At 38.4% G+C, this 7,500-nt stretch overlaps 1 protein-coding gene across 1 annotated transcript in view; it reads right to left on the reverse strand.

Moving 5' to 3' along the window:
* Positions 1-7,500, reverse strand: part of LOC121847038 (netrin receptor UNC5A-like) — a 275,293-nt gene that overhangs the window by 203,517 nt on the left and 64,276 nt on the right. The gene's annotated exons all lie outside the window — the stretch shown is intronic.

Consider the following 7,500-nt stretch of genomic DNA (forward strand, 5'->3'; position numbering starts at 1 on the left):
TATAGACTACAGTTAGGACTGTCTAGAGGCAGGACACAGACCAGTCAGACCTGCAACACAGACAGTAGAGACTACAGTTAGGACTGTCTAGAGGTAGGCCAAATAGAGGAGTCAGACCTGCAACACAGACAGTAGAGACTACAGTTAGGACTGTCTAGATGTAGGACACATAGACCAGTCAGACCTGCAACACAGACCATAGAGACTACAGTTAGGACTGTCTAGAGGTAGGCCAAATAGAGGAGTCAGACCTGCAACACAGACAGTAGAGACTACAGTTAGGACTGTCTAGAGGTAGGACACATAGACCAGTCAGACCTGCAACACAGACCACAGAGACTACAGTTAGGACTGTCTAGATGTAGGACACATAGACCAGTCAGACCTGCAACACAGACAGTAGAGACTACAGTTAGGACTGTCTAGATGTAGGACACATAGACCAGTCAGACCTGCAACACAGACCATAGAGACTACAGTTAGGACTGTCTAGAGGTAGGCCAAATAGAGGAGTCAGACCTGCAACACAGACAGTAGAGACTACAGTTAGGACTGTCTAGAGGTAGGACACATAGACCAGTCAGACCTGCAACACAGACCATAGAGACTACAGTTAGGACTGTCTAGAGGTAGGACTCATAGACCAGTCAGACCTGCAACACAGACCACAGAGACTACAGTTAGGACTGTCTAGATGTAGGCCAAATAGAGGAGTCAGACCTGCAACACAGACAGTAGAGACTACCGTTAGGACTGTCTAGAGGTAGGACACATAGACCAGTCAGACCTACAACACAGACAGTAGAGACTACAGTTAGGACTGTCTAGAGGTAGGACACATAGACCAGTCAGACCTGCAACACAGACCATAAGTAGGGAGGATACAGAATAGAGTCAGGAGGCATATAGGACACAGTGCAGAGGTCTAGTTTGACACTAAGATTGACTTCAGGTTCAGTCTAGGGTTAGGACACAGTTCAGAGTCAGGACACCGACAGGGGTCAGATTAAAGGAGTTTAGAGTCAGGACACTGACGGGGGTCAGAGTAAAGGAGATCAGAGTCAGGATACCGACAGGGGTCAGAGTAAAGGAGTTTAGAATCAGGACACCGACAGGGGTCAGAGTAAAGGAGTTTAGAGTCAGGACACCGACAGGGGTCAGAGTAAAGGAGTTCAGAGTCAGGATGCCGACAGGGGTCAGAGTAAATGGGGTTCAGAGTCAGGACACTGACAGGGGTCAGAGTAAAAGAGATCAGAGTCAGGACACCAACCGGGGTCAGAGAAAGGAGATCAGAGTCAGGACACCAACCGGGGTCAGAGTAAAGGGGATCAGAGTCAGGACACCGACGGGGGTCAGAGTAAAGGAGTTTGTGTTTAGTCTGGGGTTATGACACACAGTAGATCAGACACAAGCAGTGGATCCAAAATTCAGGATCCAAAAGGAGCCTAGAACTACCAAAGGTAAATACATCCAGAGCAAGAACTGAGGTATATATAGAGTCCATCTAGAGACAGTACTGAGGTCTATATAGAGTCAATCTAGGGCCAGAACTGAGGTCTATATAGAGTCCATCTAGAGCCAGAACTGAGTCCTATATAGAGTCCATCTAGAGTCAGAACGGAGGTCTATATAGAGTCCATCTAGGGCCAGAACTGAGTCCTATATAGAGTCCATCTAGATCCAGAACTGAGGACTATATAGAGTCCATCTAGATCCAGAACTGAGGTCTACACAGAGTCCATCTAGATCCAGAACTGAGGACTATATAGTGTCCATCTAGAGTAAGAACTGAGGTCTATATAGAGTCCATCTAGAGTCAGAAGTGCCCCAGGTTTTGAAAGCGCTGCATTCCAATGAGTCCCTATTCAGCTGTGAATGTGCCATCAACGAGCTTACGCTTTCTACGTATTCCCCAAGGTGTCTACAGCATTGTGACGTAGTTTTACGCATTTCTGTTGAAGAATAGCCGTAGGCGGCCACATTGCGTAAGTGGTCACATGGTGGCTCCGAGAGAGATTCTTGCGTAAAATACAGAGGTAGCCATTACTCCAATCGGTCCTACTGAAAAACGAATTGTCCCGACGGATATATTATCGAATAGATATTAGAAATACACCTTGAAGATTGATTATAAACAATGTTTGCCATGTTTCTGTTCATATTATGTAGCTAATTTGGAATATTTTTCGCGTTGTGTTGACCGCAATTTCCGGGCGATTTCTCAGCCAAACGTGAAGAACAAACGGAGCTATTTCGCCTACAAAAATAATATTTGGGGAAAAAATGAACTTTGGATATCTACCTGGGAGTTTTTGTGAGTGAAAACATCCCAAGTTCATCAAAGGTAAATTATTGAATTTGATTGCTTTTCTGATTTCCGTGACAAGTTTGCCTGCTGCTAGCAAGGCATAATGCTATGCTATGCTATCAATAAACTTACACAAATGCTTGTCTAGCTTTGGCTATAAAGCGTTTTTTGAAAATCTGAGATGACAGGGTGATTAACAAAAGGCTAAGCTGTGTCTCAGTATATTTTCATTTGTGATTTTCATGAATAGGAATATTTTCTAGGGATATTTATGTCCGTTGCGTTATGCTAATTAGTATCAGGTGATGATTACGCTCCCGCATGCAGGATGGGGAGTCAGTAGAGGTTTTAATAACCAATGGGTGGTAATATTCTTTAATAACGAATGGGTGGTAATATTCTTTACGAACCAATGGGTGGTAATATTCTTTACGAACCAATGGGTAATATTCTTTAAGAACCAATGGGTGGTAATATTCTTTAATAACGAATGGGTGGTAATATTCTTTACGAACCAATGGGTGGTAATATTCTTTACGAACCAATGGGTAATATTCTTTAAGAACCAATGGGTGGTAATATTCATTAATAACGAATGGGTGGTAATATTCTTTACGAACCAATGGGTGGTAATATACTTTACGAACCAATGGGTGGTAATATTCTTTAATAACGAATGGGTGGTAATATTCTTTACGAACCAATGGGTGGTAATATTCTTTACGAACCAATGGGTAATATTCTTTAAGAACCAATGGGTGATAATATTCTTTAATAACGAATGGGTGGTAATATTCTTTACGAACCAATGGGTGGTAATATTCTTTACGAACAAATGGGTAATATTCTTTAAGAACCAATGGGTGGTAATATTCATTAATAACAAATGGGTGGTAATATTCTTTACGAACCAATGGGTGGTAATATTCTTTACGAACCAATGGGTAATATTCTTTAAGAACCAATGGGTGATAATATTCTTTACGAACCAATGGGTAGTAATATTCTTTACGAACCAATGGGTAATATTCTTTACGAACCAATGGGTGGTAATATTCTTTATGAACCAATGGGTAATATTCTTTAAGAACCAATGGGTGGTAATATTCTTTACGAACCAATGGGTGGTAATATTCTTTACGAACCAATGGGTAATATTCTTTAAGAACCAATGGGTGGTAATATTCTTTACGAACCAATGGGTAATATTCTTTAAGAACCAATGGGTGGTAATATTCTTTACGAACCAATGGGTAATATTCTTTAAGAACCAATGGGTGGTAATATTCTTTAAGAACCAATGGGTAATATTCTTTAAGAACCAATGGGTGGTAATATTCTTTAAGAACCAATGGGTAATATTCTTTAAGAACCAATGAGTGGTAATATTCTTTAAGAACCAATGGGTAATATTCTTTAAGAACCAATGGGTAATATTCTTTAAGAACCAATGGGTGGTAATATTCTTTAAGAACCAATGGGTGGTAGTATTCCTTAAGAACCAACGGGTGGTAATATTCTTTAAGAACCAATGGGTGGTAATATTATTTAAGAACCAATGGGTAATATTCTTTAAGAACCAATGGGTGGTAATATTATTTAAGAACCAATGGGTAAGTCTGTTTAGTCACACACGTACTCAACAAATAGTGTCTCATAAAACCATAAGGGACTGAAAATAAAACAAATCAATCAATCACCATCGAACAGTAGGACATTTCCCAAACTGTGCCTTTTATCTTGGTAAGAGGCTATTTCCATCAACAGCATCTCTGCTAAATAGTTGATTACACAATCCTATTCCCTGTACAGTACACTACTTTAGACCAGAGAGCCTATAGGGAAGTGTACTATTTATTTAAGTGTGATCTTTCTCAGTAGGAGATTACTTTGACCTCACAATATGAACAGTACTTTTACTACATAATTTATTAGAGAGAAAACGTGAGATGTATTTGTTGTCTGGATTACAGTGGGAGATATATAGATGTCAAACAACCACAAAATCACCTGAGATAGAAACTCTGAAAAGTGTATAAATTAACTAAAACCAACATTAACCAATATTGTGTTGTTCATAGTAAAGCCTTGTTCTTTTAGCCTTGAGTACCAAATGGCACCCTATTCCATTTTTAGTGCACTTCTTATGATCAGGGTACACATGGTCCTGGTAGTGCACTATCTAGGGAACATGTTGGCATTTAGAACGCAAATTCAATGTTCAATGAAAACCTATTTTTCATTTCATTTTCTCTTGACCTTAAGTTGGACCCCAAAAGCCTATGGTATTTCTGTATATTGAGTAATGACCTTGACTGACTCCATCTCTCTCTCCACCTGTTTCTCAGTCTCTCCCTCTGGCTCTCTCTCCCTCTCTCTCTCTCTCTCCCTCTCTCTCTCGCTCTCTCTCTCTCTCTCTCTCTCTCTCTCTCTCTCTCTCTCTCTCTCTCTCTCTCTCTCTCTCTCTCTCTCTCTCTCTCTCTCTCTCTCTCTCGCTATCTCTCATGAAGAGCTTGTCATGTTTCCTCTCTTCTTCTGTGTGATTTCTCCTCTCCAGGGCCCAGAGAGAGACAGAGAGAGAGGCGGAGAACCTCTCAGACGACCAGGCAACACGAAGCATCCTATAGACAAACGGTAAAATTACAAAAGTTTATTCAATAAAAAACACATGGGACCATAGATGAATACAGTCCTTTGTCGACCTTTTAATCCAATCCACCATGCTATACATGATGTTATGTACTCCACTACTATATACATGGTGTTATGTACTCCACTACTATATACATGGTGTTATGTACTCCACTACTATATACATGGTGTTATGTACTCCACTCCACTACTATATACATGGTGTTATGTACTCCACTCCTATATACATGGTGTTATGTACTCCACTCCACTACTATATACATGGTGTTATGTACTCCACTACTATATACATGGTGTTATGTACTCCACTCCACTACTATATACATGGTGTTATGTACTCCACTACTATATACATGGTGTTATGTACTCCACTACTATATACATGATGTTATGTACTCCACTACTATATACATGGTGTTATGTACTCCACTACTATATACATGGTGTTATGTACTCCACTACTATATACATGGTGTTATGTACTCCACTACTATATACATGATGTTATGTACTGCACTCCACTACTATATACATGATGTTATGTACTCCACTACTATATACATGATGTTATGTACTCCACTCCACTACTATATACATGATGTTATGCACTCCACTCCACTACTATATACATGATTTTATGTACTCCACTCCACTACTATATACATGATTTTATGTACTCCACTCCACTACTATATACATTATGTTATGTACTCCACTAATCTATACATGATGTTATGTACTCCACTACTATATACATGATGTTATGTACTCCACTACTCTATACATGATGTTATGTACTCCACTACTATATACATGATGTTATGTACTCCACTACTATATACATGATGTTATGTACTGCACTCCACTACTATATACATGATGTTATGTACTCCACTCCACTACTATATACATTATGTTATGTACTCCACTAATCTATACATGATGTTATGTACTCCACTACTATATACATGATGTTATGTACTCCACTACTCTATACATGATGTTATGTACTCCACTACTATATACATGATGTTATGTACTCCACTACTATATACATGATGTTATGTACTGCACTCCACTACTATATACATGATGTTATGCACTCCACTCCACTACTATAGACATGATTTTATGTACTCCACTCCACTACTATATACATGATGTTATGTACTCCACTACTATATACATGATGTTATGTACTCCACTACTATATACATGATGTTATGTACTCCACTACTATATACATGATGTTATGTACTGCACTCCACTACTATATACATGATGTTATGTACTCCACTACTATATACATGATGTTATGTACTCCACTACTATATACATGATGTTATGTACTCCACTACTATATACATGGTGTTATGTACTCCACTATTCTATACATGATGTTATGTACTCCACTACTATATACTCGATGTTATGTACTGCACTCCACTACTATATACATTATGTTATGTACTCCACTCCACTACTATATACATGATGTTATGCACTCCACTCCACTACTATATACATGATGTTATGTACTCCACTACTATATACATGATTTTATGTACTCCTCTCCACTACTATATACATGATGTTATGCACTCCACTCCACTACTATATACTCGATGTTATGTACTGCACTCCACTACTATATACATGATGTTATGCACTCCACTCCACTATTCTATACATGATGTTATGCACTCCACTCCACTACTCTATACATGATGTGATTTACTCCACTACTATATACATGATGTTATGTACTCCACTACTATATACATGATGTTATGTACTCCACTACTATATACATGATGTTATGTACTCCACTACTATATACATGATGTTATGTACTCCACTACTATATACATGATGTTCTGTACTCCACTACTATATACATGATGTTATGTACTCCACTACTCTATACATGATGTTACGTGCTCCACTAATCTGTACATGATGTTATGTACTCCACTACTATATACATGATGTTATGTACTCCACTCCACTACAATATACATGATGTTATGTACTCCACTCCACTACAATATACATGATGTTATGTACTCCACTACTATATACATTATGTTATGTACTCCACTAATCTATACATTATGTTATGTACTCCACTCCACAACTATATACATGATGTTATGTACTCCACTACTATATACAGGATGTTATGTACTCCACTACTATATACATGATGTTATTTACTCCACTCCACTACTATAGACATTATGTTATGTACTCCACTACTATATACATGATGATATGTACTCCACTATTCTATACATGATGTTATGTACTTCACTACTATATACATGATGTTATGTACTCCACTACTCAATACATGATGTTATGTACTCCACTACTATATACATGATGTGATTTACTCCACTACTACATACATGATGTTATGTACTCCACTACTATATACATGATGTTATGTACTCCACTACTACATACATGATGTTATGTACTCCACTACTATATACATGATGTTATGTACTCCACTACTATATACATGATGTTATGTA

The sequence above is a fragment of the Oncorhynchus tshawytscha genome, linkage group LG08 (genome assembly GCF_018296145.1).
Source record: "Oncorhynchus tshawytscha isolate Ot180627B linkage group LG08, Otsh_v2.0, whole genome shotgun sequence".
NCBI classification, from domain to species: Eukaryota; Metazoa; Chordata; class Actinopteri; order Salmoniformes; family Salmonidae; genus Oncorhynchus; species Oncorhynchus tshawytscha.